Raw genomic sequence first — 12843 nt, 5'->3', positions numbered from 1 at the left:
ACAAACATTCACAATTGACCAGAGCTGACCAGCAGTCCCGCCGTGGTTATCCAACAGTCCCCGAAGACTTTTGTAGCAGCGCCGCGCGGCCAGATGCGCACCGGCTGGTATGACGGAGGACGCCCGCGTGTGACCGCCGGCTCATCATGTAACCAGCGCCCGTACATCATCCGCAATAAAGGCTGGAATAACTACCGACCGTGGCGGTATCAGCAGCCCATCCGTAAGTCAAACAACAATCCAAACACACCAGCTCAGAACAGAGTCCAATGCCAGGATCCGGACTTTACACACAAGGTCCGCTCTTTTCTATTCACAATTGATGTGGACAGCCTTTATACTAAGATTGATACACAAGACGACATCCAAGCAATTAAAAACTTGATTTATTTATTTATATTTGAGGAGGAGGAATTTGTAATGTTTTTGTACATCTTAACAAGCATAATCGCTGTATAAAATGTAAATCCATAAGTCATCACAATTTGGTTAATTTCTTGGACACAACCACATTCAACGGACCCATATTCACTCTACACAACCAATTGGACACAAAAGTTTATTTCAAATGACAATTATCACGGTTCCACAGAATATACACACAGACAGAGGATTTTAAACAAGCCACCAAAGTGCTGTTCTCGGCTTTATCCAGCAGAGGGCACTCCAGGGCCATATTTGGAATTATTTCGAACGACAAGGATTGCTAGACGACTTGCGCGAATAAGAGGGGTTTAAAAGCGCCAGACAGGGGAATATTTCTTTCAAAAATGTGTGTATATGGTGATTTGTAAATAATGTGGCAAAAGATATGTGGGAGAAACAAGCCTGACAATACATGTACAGATTGCATGTCATAAATACAATATTGTAGAACAAAAGAATACTGACCGGCATGTTTTCCAGCATTTGTCTCCCCTGACTGGGATCCAGTACATGCCCTGACCCTGGAGTGTAAACCAAAATGGCCCACGGCCCAGAGAAGAAGAGCTGAGAGAGATTGGGTTAATTAATCAGGAACAGCATATCCACACGGCCTTAATGAAAGTGTCGAGGAGGAGAGCAGAGGGTGGGGAGGGGAAATGTCATTCGAAGACAGTTTGACACATAACAACAGCTGAGTTTTAAATAGTGACATTCATCTGATTTCACTGTCAATCTCAAACTGTACGAGCGAGACAAGCACAAAATGAGACAAGATGAACACTTGTTACATTTTTCACTGTAACTACATACGGTGGTCAAAATAAACAATGTTGTCTTTCACAAACATTCACAATTGACCAGAGCTGACCAGCAGTCCCGCCGTGGTTATCCAACAGTCCCCGAAGACTTTTGTAGCAGCGCCGCGCGGCCACATGCGCACCGGCTGGTATGACGGAGGACGCCCGCGTGTGACCGCCGGCTCATCATCTAACCAGCGCCCGTACATCATCCGCAATAAAGGCTGGAATAACTACCAACCGTGGCGGTATCAGCAGCCCATCCGTAAGTCAAACAACAATCCAAACACACCAGCGCAGAACAGAGTCCAATGCCAGGATCCAGACTTTACACACAAGGTCCGCTCTTTTCTATTCACAATTGATGTGGACAGCCTTTATACTAAGATTGATACACAAGACGACATCCAAGCAATTAAAAACTTGATTTATTTATTTATTTATTCATATTTGAGGAGGAGGAATTTGTAATGTTTTTGTACATCTTAACAAGCATAGTCGCTGTATAAAATGTAAATCCGTAGGTCATCACAATTTGGTTAATTTCTTGGACACAACCACATTCAACGGACCCATATTCACTCTACACAACCAATTGGACACAAAAGTTTATTTCAAATGACAATTATCACGGTTCCACAGAATATACACACAGACAGAGGATTTTAAACAAGCCACCAAAGTGCTGTTCTCGGCTTTATCCAGCAGAGGGCACTCCAGGGCCATATTTGGAATTATTTCGAACGACAAGGATTGCTAGACGACTTGCGCGAATAAGAGGGGTTGAAAAGTGCCAGACAGGGGAATATTTCTTTCAAAAATGTGTGTATATGGTGATTTGTAAATAATGTGGCAAAAGATATGTGGGAGAAACAAGCCTGACAATACATGTACAGATTGCATGTCATAAATACAATATTGTAGAACAAAAGAATACTGACCGGCATGTTTTCCAGCATTTGTCTCCCCTGACTGGGATCCAGTACATGCCCTGACCCTGGAGTGTAAACCAAAATGGTCCACGGCCCAGAGAAGAAGAGCTGAGAGAGATTGGGTTAATTAATCAGGAACAGCATATCCACACGGCCTTAATGGAAGTGTCGAGGAGGAGAGCAGAGGGTGGGGAGGGGAATTGTCATTCGAAGACAGTTTGACACATAACAACAGCTGAGTTTTAAATAGTGACATTCATCTGATTTCACTGTCAATCTCAAACTGTACGAGCGAGACAAGCACAAAATGAGACGTGCTGCATTTTTCACAGTAACTCAACACCAAGTCAAAATAAATCACGTTGTCCTTCAAAAACATGCACAATTGATGTTTCTAAAGTGGGATTGTCATTCTAAGACAGTTTGACACAGAAAAAGAAATGAATCTTAAATATTGACTTTCCTTTGATTTTCCTGGCAAAATGACGCTATATGAGCGAGACAAGCACAAAATGAGACAAGATGAACACTTGTTACATTTTTCACAGTAACTACATACGGTGGTCAAAATAAACAATGTTGTCTTTCACAAACATTCACAATTGACCAGAGCTGACCAGCAGTCCCGCCGTGGTTATCCAACAGTCCCCGAAGACTTTTGTAGCAGCGCCGCGCGGCCAGATGCGCACCGGCTGGTATGACGGAGGACGCCCGCGTGTGACCGCCGGCTCATCATCTAACCAGCGCCCGTACATCATCCGCAATAAAGGCTGGAATAACTACCGACCGTGGCGGTATCAGCAGCCCATCCGTAAGTCAAACAACAATCCAAACACACCAGCGCAGAACAGAGTCCAATGCCAGGATCCGGACTTTACACACAAGGTCCGCTCTTTTCTATTCACAATTGATGTGGACAGCCTTTATACTAAGATTGATACACAAGACGACATCCAAGCAATTAAAAACTTGATTTATTTATTTATATTTGAGGAGGAGGAATTTGTAATGTTTTTGTACATCTTAACAAGCATAATCGCTGTATAAAATGTAAATCCATAAGTCATCACAATTTGGTTAATTTCTTGGACACAACCACATTCAACGGACCCATATTCACTCTACACAACCAATTGGACACAAAAGTTTATTTCAAATGACAATTATCACGGTTCCACAGAATATACACACAGACAGAGGATTTTAAACAAGCCACCAAAGTGCTGTTCTCGGCTTTATCCAGCAGAGGGCACTCCAGGGCCATATTTGGAATTATTTCGAACGACAAGGATTGCTAGACGACTTGCGCGAATAAGAGGGGTTTAAAAGCGCCAGACAGGGGAATATTTCTTTCAAAAATGTGTGTATATGGTGATTTGTAAATAATGTGGCAAAAGATATGTGGGAGAAACAAGCCTGACAATACATGTACAGATTGCATGTCATAAATACAATATTGTAGAACAAAAGAATACTGACCGGCATGTTTTCCAGCATTTGTCTCCCCTGACTGGGATCCAGTACATGCCCTGACCCTGGAGTGTAAACCAAAATGGCCCACGGCCCAGAGAAGAAGAGCTGAGAGAGATTGGGTTAATTAATCAGGAACAGCATATCCACACGGCCTTAATGAAAGTGTCGAGGAGGAGAGCAGAGGGTGGGGAGGGGAAATGTCATTCGAAGACAGTTTGACACATAACAACAGCTGAGTTTTAAATAGTGACATTCATCTGATTTCACTGTCAATCTCAAACTGTACGAGCGAGACAAGCACAAAATGAGACAAGATGAACACTTGTTACATTTTTCACTGTAACTACATACGGTGGTCAAAATAAACAATGTGGTCTTTCACAAACATTCACAATTGACCAGAGCTGACCAGCAGTCCCGCCGTGGTTATCCAACAGTCCCCGAAGACTTTTGTAGCAGCGCCGCGCGGCCACATGCGCACCGGCTGGTATGACGGAGGACGCCCGCGTGTGACCGCCGGCTCATCATCTAACCAGCGCCCGTACATCATCCGCAATAAAGGCTGGAATAACTACCAACCGTGGCGGTATCAGCAGCCCATCCGTAAGTCAAACAACAATCCAAACACACCAGCGCAGAACAGAGTCCAATGCCAGGATCCAGACTTTACACACAAGGTCCGCTCTTTTCTATTCACAATTGATGTGGACAGCCTTTATACTAAGATTGATACACAAGACGACATCCAAGCAATTAAAAACTTGATTTATTTATTTATTTATTCATATTTGAGGAGGAGGAATTTGTAATGTTTTTGTACATCTTAACAAGCATAGTCGCTGTATAAAATGTAAATCCGTAGGTCATCACAATTTGGTTAATTTCTTGGACACAACCACATTCAACGGACCCATATTCACTCTACACAACCAATTGGACACAAAAGTTTATTTCAAATGACAATTATCACGGTTCCACAGAATATACACACAGACAGAGGATTTTAAACAAGCCACCAAAGTGCTGTTCTCGGCTTTATCCAGCAGAGGGCACTCCAGGGCCATATTTGGAATTATTTCGAACGACAAGGATTGCTAGACGACTTGCGCGAATAAGAGGGGTTGAAAAGCGCCAGACAGGGGAATATTTCTTTCAAAAATGTGTGTATATGGTGATTTGTAAATAATGTGGCAAAAGATATGTGGGAGAAACAAGCCTGACAATACATGTACAGATTGCATGTCATAAATACAATATTGTAGAACAAAAGAATACTGACCGGCATGTTTTCCAGCATTTGTCTCCCCTGACTGGGATCCAGTACATGCCCTGACCCTGGAGTGTAAACCAAAATGGTCCACGGCCCTGGGGAGGGGAAATGTCATTCGAAGACAGTTTGACACATAACAACAGCTGAGTTTTAAATAGTGACATTCATCTGATTTCACTGTCAATCTCAAACTGTACGAGCGAGACAAGCACAAAATGAGACGTGTTGCATTTTTCACAGTAACCAAGTCAAAATAAATCACGTTGTCCTTCAAAAACATGCACAATTGATGTTTCTAAAGTGGGATTGTCATTCTAAGACAGTTTGACACAGAAAAAGAAATGAATCTTAAATATTGACTTTCCTTTGATTTTCCTGGCAAAATGACGCTATATGAGCGAGACAAGCACAAAATGAGACAAGATGAACACTTGTTACATTTTTCACAGTAACTACATACGGTGGTCAAAATAAACAATGTTGTCTTTCACAAACATTCACAATTGACCAGAGCTGACCAGCAGTCCCGCCGTGGTTATCCAACAGTCCCCGAAGACTTTTGTAGCAGCGCCGCGCGGCCACATGCGCACCGGCTGGTATGACGGAGGACGCCCGCGTGTGACCGCCGGCTCATCATCTAACCAGCGCCCGTACATCATCCGCAATAAAGGCTGGAATAACTACCGACCGTGGCGGTATCAGCAGCCCATCCGTAAGTCAAACAACAATCCAAACACACCAGCTCAGAACAGAGTCCAATGCCAGGATCCGGACTTTACACACAAGGTCCGCTCTTTTCTATTCACAATTGATGTGGACAGCCTTTATACTAAGATTGATACACAAGACGACATCCAAGCAATTAAAAACTTGATTTATTTATTTATATTTGAGGAGGAGGAATTTGTAATGTTTTTGTACATCTTAACAAGCATAATCGCTGTATAAAATGTAAATCCATAAGTCATCACAATTTGGTTAATTTCTTGGACACAACCACATTCAACGGACCCATATTCACTCTACACAACCAATTGGACACAAAAGTTTATTTCAAATGACAATTATCACGGTTCCACAGAATATACACACAGACAGAGGATTTTAAACAAGCCACCAAAGTGCTGTTCTCGGCTTTATCCAGCAGAGGGCACTCCAGGGCCATATTTGGAATTATTTCGAACGACAAGGATTGCTAGACGACTTGCGCGAATAAGAGGGGTTTAAAAGCGCCAGACAGGGGAATATTTCTTTCAAAAATGTGTGTATATGGTGATTTGTAAATAATGTGGCAAAAGATATGTGGGAGAAACAAGCCTGACAATACATGTACAGATTGCATGTCATAAATACAATATTGTAGAACAAAAGAATACTGACCGGCATGTTTTCCAGCATTTGTCTCCCCTGACTGGGATCCAGTACATGCCCTGACCCTGGAGTGTAAACCAAAATGGCCCACGGCCCAGAGAAGAAGAGCTGAGAGAGATTGGGTTAATTAATCAGGAACAGCATATCCACACGGCCTTAATGAAAGTGTCGAGGAGGAGAGCAGAGGGTGGGGAGGGGAAATGTCATTCGAAGACAGTTTGACACATAACAACAGCTGAGTTTTAAATAGTGACATTCATCTGATTTCACTGTCAATCTCAAACTGTACGAGCGAGACAAGCACAAAATGAGACAAGATGAACACTTGTTACATTTTTCACTGTAACTACATACGGTGGTCAAAATAAACAATGTTGTCTTTCACAAACATTCACAATTGACCAGAGCTGACCAGCAGTCCCGCCGTGGTTATCCAACAGTCCCCGAAGACTTTTGTAGCAGCGCCGCGCGGCCACATGCGCACCGGCTGGTATGACGGAGGACGCCCGCGTGTGACCGCCGGCTCATCATCTAACCAGCGCCCGTACATCATCCGCAATAAAGGCTGGAATAACTACCAACCGTGGCGGTATCAGCAGCCCATCCGTAAGTCAAACAACAATCCAAACACACCAGCGCAGAACAGAGTCCAATGCCAGGATCCAGACTTTACACACAAGGTCCGCTCTTTTCTATTCACAATTGATGTGGACAGCCTTTATACTAAGATTGATACACAAGACGACATCCAAGCAATTAAAAACTTGATTTATTTATTTATTTATTCATATTTGAGGAGGAGGAATTTGTAATGTTTTTGTACATCTTAACAAGCATAGTCGCTGTATAAAATGTAAATCCGTAGGTCATCACAATTTGGTTAATTTCTTGGACACAACCACATTCAACGGACCCATATTCACTCTACACAACCAATTGGACACAAAAGTTTATTTCAAATGACAATTATCACGGTTCCACAGAATATACACACAGACAGAGGATTTTAAACAAGCCACCAAAGTGCTGTTCTCGGCTTTATCCAGCAGAGGGCACTCCAGGGCCATATTTGGAATTATTTCGAACGACAAGGATTGCTAGACGACTTGCGCGAATAAGAGGGGTTGAAAAGCGCCAGACAGGGGAATATTTCTTTCAAAAATGTGTGTATATGGTGATTTGTAAATAATGTGGCAAAAGATATGTGGGAGAAACAAGCCTGACAATACATGTACAGATTGCATGTCATAAATACAATATTGTAGAACAAAAGAATACTGACCGGCATGTTTTCCAGCATTTGTCTCCCCTGACTGGGATCCAGTACATGCCCTGACCCTGGAGTGTAAACCAAAATGGTCCACGGCCCAGAGAAGAAGAGCTGAGAGAGATTGGGTTAATTAATCAGGAACAGCATATCCACACGGCCTTAATGAAAGTGTCGAGGAGGAGAGCAGAGGGTGGGGAGGGGAAATGTCATTCGAAGACAGTTTGACACATAACAACAGCTGAGTTTTAAATAGTGACATTCATCTGATTTCACTGTCAATCTCAAACTGTACGAGCGAGACAAGCACAAAATGAGACGTGTTGCATTTTTCACAGTAACCAAGTCAAAATAAATCACGTTGTCCTTCAAAAACATGCACAATTGATGTTTCTAAAGTGGGATTGTCATTCTAAGACAGTTTGACACAGAAAAAGAAATGAATCTTAAATATTGACTTTCCTTTGATTTTCCTGGCAAAATGACGCTATATGAGCGAGACAAGCACAAAATGAGACAAGATGAACACTTGTTACATTTTTCACAGTAACTACATACGGTGGTCAAAATAAACAATGTTGTCTTTCACAAACATTCACAATTGACCAGAGCTGACCAGCAGTCCCGCCGTGGTTATCCAACAGTCCCCGAAGACTTTTGTAGCAGCGCCGCGCGGCCAGATGCGCACCGGCTGGTATGACGGAGGACGCCCGCGTGTGACCGCCGGCTCATCATGTAACCAGCGCCCGTACATCATCCGCAATAAAGGCTGGAATAACTACCGACCGTGGCGGTATCAGCAGCCCATCCGTAAGTCAAACAACAATCCAAACACACCAGCTCAGAACAGAGTCCAATGCCAGGATCCGGACTTTACACACAAGGTCCGCTCTTTTCTATTCACAATTGATGTGGACAGCCTTTATACTAAGATTGATACACAAGACGACATCCAAGCAATTAAAAACTTGATTTATTTATTTATATTTGAGGAGGAGGAATTTGTAATGTTTTTGTACATCTTAACAAGCATAATCGCTGTATAAAATGTAAATCCATAAGTCATCACAATTTGGTTAATTTCTTGGACACAACCACATTCAACGGACCCATATTCACTCTACACAACCAATTGGACACAAAAGTTTATTTCAAATGACAATTATCACGGTTCCACAGAATATACACACAGACAGAGGATTTTAAACAAGCCACCAAAGTGCTGTTCTCGGCTTTATCCAGCAGAGGGCACTCCAGGGCCATATTTGGAATTATTTCGAACGACAAGGATTGCTAGACGACTTGCGCGAATAAGAGGGGTTTAAAAGCGCCAGACAGGGGAATATTTCTTTCAAAAATGTGTGTATATGGTGATTTGTAAATAATGTGGCAAAAGATATGTGGGAGAAACAAGCCTGACAATACATGTACAGATTGCATGTCATAAATACAATATTGTAGAACAAAAGAATACTGACCGGCATGTTTTCCAGCATTTGTCTCCCCTGACTGGGATCCAGTACATGCCCTGACCCTGGAGTGTAAACCAAAATGGCCCACGGCCCAGAGAAGAAGAGCTGAGAGAGATTGGGTTAATTAATCAGGAACAGCATATCCACACGGCCTTAATGAAAGTGTCGAGGAGGAGAGCAGAGGGTGGGGAGGGGAAATGTCATTCGAAGACAGTTTGACACATAACAACAGCTGAGTTTTAAATAGTGACATTCATCTGATTTCACTGTCAATCTCAAACTGTACGAGTGAGACAAGCACAAAATGAGACAAGATGAACACTTGTTACATTTTTCACTGTAACTACATACGGTGGTCAAAATAAACAATGTTGTCTTTCACAAACATTCACAATTGACCAGAGCTGACCAGCAGTCCCGCCGTGGTTATCCAACAGTCCCCGAAGACTTTTGTAGCAGCGCCGCGCGGCCACATGCGCACCGGCTGGTATGACGGAGGACGCCCGCGTGTGACCGCCGGCTCATCATCTAACCAGCGCCCGTACATCATCCGCAATAAAGGCTGGAATAACTACCAACCGTGGCGGTATCAGCAGCCCATCCGTAAGTCAAACAACAATCCAAACACACCAGCGCAGAACAGAGTCCAATGCCAGGATCCAGACTTTACACACAAGGTCCGCTCTTTTCTATTCACAATTGATGTGGACAGCCTTTATACTAAGATTGATACACAAGACGACATCCAAGCAATTAAAAACTTGATTTATTTATTTATTTATTCATATTTGAGGAGGAGGAATTTGTAATGTTTTTGTACATCTTAACAAGCATAGTCGCTGTATAAAATGTAAATCCGTAGGTCATCACAATTTGGTTAATTTCTTGGACACAACCACATTCAACGGACCCATATTCACTCTACACAACCAATTGGACACAAAAGTTTATTTCAAATGACAATTATCACGGTTCCACAGAATATACACACAGACAGAGGATTTTAAACAAGCCACCAAAGTGCTGTTCTCGGCTTTATCCAGCAGAGGGCACTCCAGGGCCATATTTGGAATTATTTCGAACGACAAGGATTGCTAGACGACTTGCGCGAATAAGAGGGGTTGAAAAGCGCCAGACAGGGGAATATTTCTTTCAAAAATGTGTGTATATGGTGATTTGTAAATAATGTGGCAAAAGATATGTGGGAGAAACAAGCCTGACAATACATGTACAGATTGCATGTCATAAATACAATATTGTAGAACAAAAGAATACTGACCGGCATGTTTTCCAGCATTTGTCTCCCCTGACTGGGATCCAGTACATGCCCTGACCCTGGATTGTAAACCAAAATGGTCCACGGCCCAGAGAAGAAGAGCTGAGAGAGATTGGGTTAATTAATCAGGAACAGCATATCCACACGGCCTTAATGAAAGTGTCGAGGAGGAGAGCAGAGGGTGGGGAGGGGAAATGTCATTCGAAGACAGTTTGACACATAACAACAGCTGAGTTTTAAATAGTGACATTCATCTGATTTCACTGTCAATCTCAAACTGTACGAGCGAGACAAGCACAAAATGAGACGTGTTGCATTTTTCACAGTAACCAAGTCAAAATAAATCACGTTGTCCTTCAAAAACATGCACAATTGATGTTTCTAAAGTGGGATTGTCATTCTAAGACAGTTTGACACAGAAAAAGAAATGAATCTTAAATATTGACTTTCCTTTGATTTTCCTGGCAAAATGACGCTATATGAGCGAGACAAGCACAAAATGAGACAAGATGAACACTTGTTACATTTTTCACAGTAACTACATACGGTGGTCAAAATAAACAATGTTGTCTTTCACAAACATTCACAATTGACCAGAGCTGACCAGCAGTCCCGCCGTGGTTATCCAACAGTCCCCGAAGACTTTTGTAGCAGCGCCGCGCGGCCAGATGCGCACCGGCTGGTATGACGGAGGACGCCCGCGTGTGACCGCCGGCTCATCATCTAACCAGCGCCCGTACATCATCCGCAATAAAGGCTGGAATAACTACCGACCGTGGCGGTATCAGCAGCCCATCCGTAAGTCAAACAACAATCCAAACACACCAGCTCAGAACAGAGTCCAATGCCAGGATCCGGACTTTACACACAAGGTCCGCTCTTTTCTATTCACAATTGATGTGGACAGCCTTTATACTAAGATTGATACACAAGACGACATCCAAGCAATTAAAAACTTGATTTATTTATTTATATTTGAGGAGGAGGAATTTGTAATGTTTTTGTACATCTTAACAAGCATAATCGCTGTATAAAATGTAAATCCATAAGTCATCACAATTTGGTTAATTTCTTGGACACAACCACATTCAACGGACCCATATTCACTCTACACAACCAATTGGACACAAAAGTTTATTTCAAATGACAATTATCACGGTTCCACAGAATATACACACAGACAGAGGATTTTAAACAAGCCACCAAAGTGCTGTTCTCGGCTTTATCCAGCAGAGGGCACTCCAGGGCCATATTTGGAATTATTTCGAACGACAAGGATTGCTAGACGACTTGCGCGAATAAGAGGGGTTTAAAAGCGCCAGACAGGGGAATATTTCTTTCAAAAATGTGTGTATATGGTGATTTGTAAATAATGTGGCAAAAGATATGTGGGAGAAACAAGCCTGACAATACATGTACAGATTGCATGTCATAAATACAATATTGTAGAACAAAAGAATACTGACCGACATGTTTTCCAGCATTTGTCTCCCCTGACTGGGATCCAGTACATGCCCTGACCCTGGAGTGTAAACCAAAATGGTCCACGGCCCAGAGAAGAAGAGCTGAGAGAGATTGGGTTAATTAATCAGGAACAGCATATCCACACGGCCTTAATGAAAGTGTCGAGGAGGAGAGCAGAGGGTGGGGAGGGGAAATGTCATTCGAAGACAGTTTGACACATAACAACAGCTGAGTTTTAAATAGTGACATTCATCTGATTTCACTGTCAATCTCAAACTGTACAAGCGAGACAAGCACAAAATGAGATGTGTTGCATTTTTCACAGTAACCAAGTCAAAATAAATCACGTTGTCCTTCAAAAACATGCACAATTGATGTTTCTAAAGTGGGATTGTCATTCTAAGACAGTTTGACACAGAAAAAGAAATGAATCTTAAATATTGACTTTCCTTTGATTTTCCTGGCAAAATGACGCTATATGAGCGAGACAAGCACAAAATGAGACAAGATGAACACTTGTTACATTTTTCACAGTAACTACATACGGTGGTCAAAATAAACAATGTTGTCTTTCACAAACATTCACAATTGACCAGAGCTGACCAGCAGTCCCGCCGTGGTTATCCAACAGTCCCCGAAGACTTTTGTAGCAGCGCCGCGCGGCCAGATGCGCACCGGCTGGTATGACGGAGGACGCCCGCGTGTGACCGCCGGCTCATCATCTAACCAGCGCCCGTACATCATCCGCAATAAAGGCTGGAATAACTACCGACCGTGGCGGTATCAGCAGCCCATCCGTAAGTCAAACAACAATCCAAACACACCAGCTCAGAACAGAGTCCAATGCCAGGATCCGGACTTTACACACAAGGTCCGCTCTTTTCTATTCACAATTGATGTGGACAGCCTTTATACTAAGATTGATACACAAGACGACATCCAAGCAATTAAAAACTTGATTTATTTATTTATATTTGAGGAGGAGGAATTTGTAATGTTTTTGTACATCTTAACAAGCATAATCGCTGTATAAAATGTAAATCCATAAGTCATCACAATTTGGTTAATTTCTTGGACACAACCACATTCAACGGA

Source organism: Chaetodon auriga, unplaced genomic scaffold (genome assembly GCF_051107435.1).
Source record: "Chaetodon auriga isolate fChaAug3 unplaced genomic scaffold, fChaAug3.hap1 Scaffold_200, whole genome shotgun sequence".
In the NCBI taxonomy this organism is placed as follows: Eukaryota; Metazoa; Chordata; class Actinopteri; order Chaetodontiformes; family Chaetodontidae; genus Chaetodon; species Chaetodon auriga.
This window is presented reverse-complemented; position numbering follows the sequence as displayed.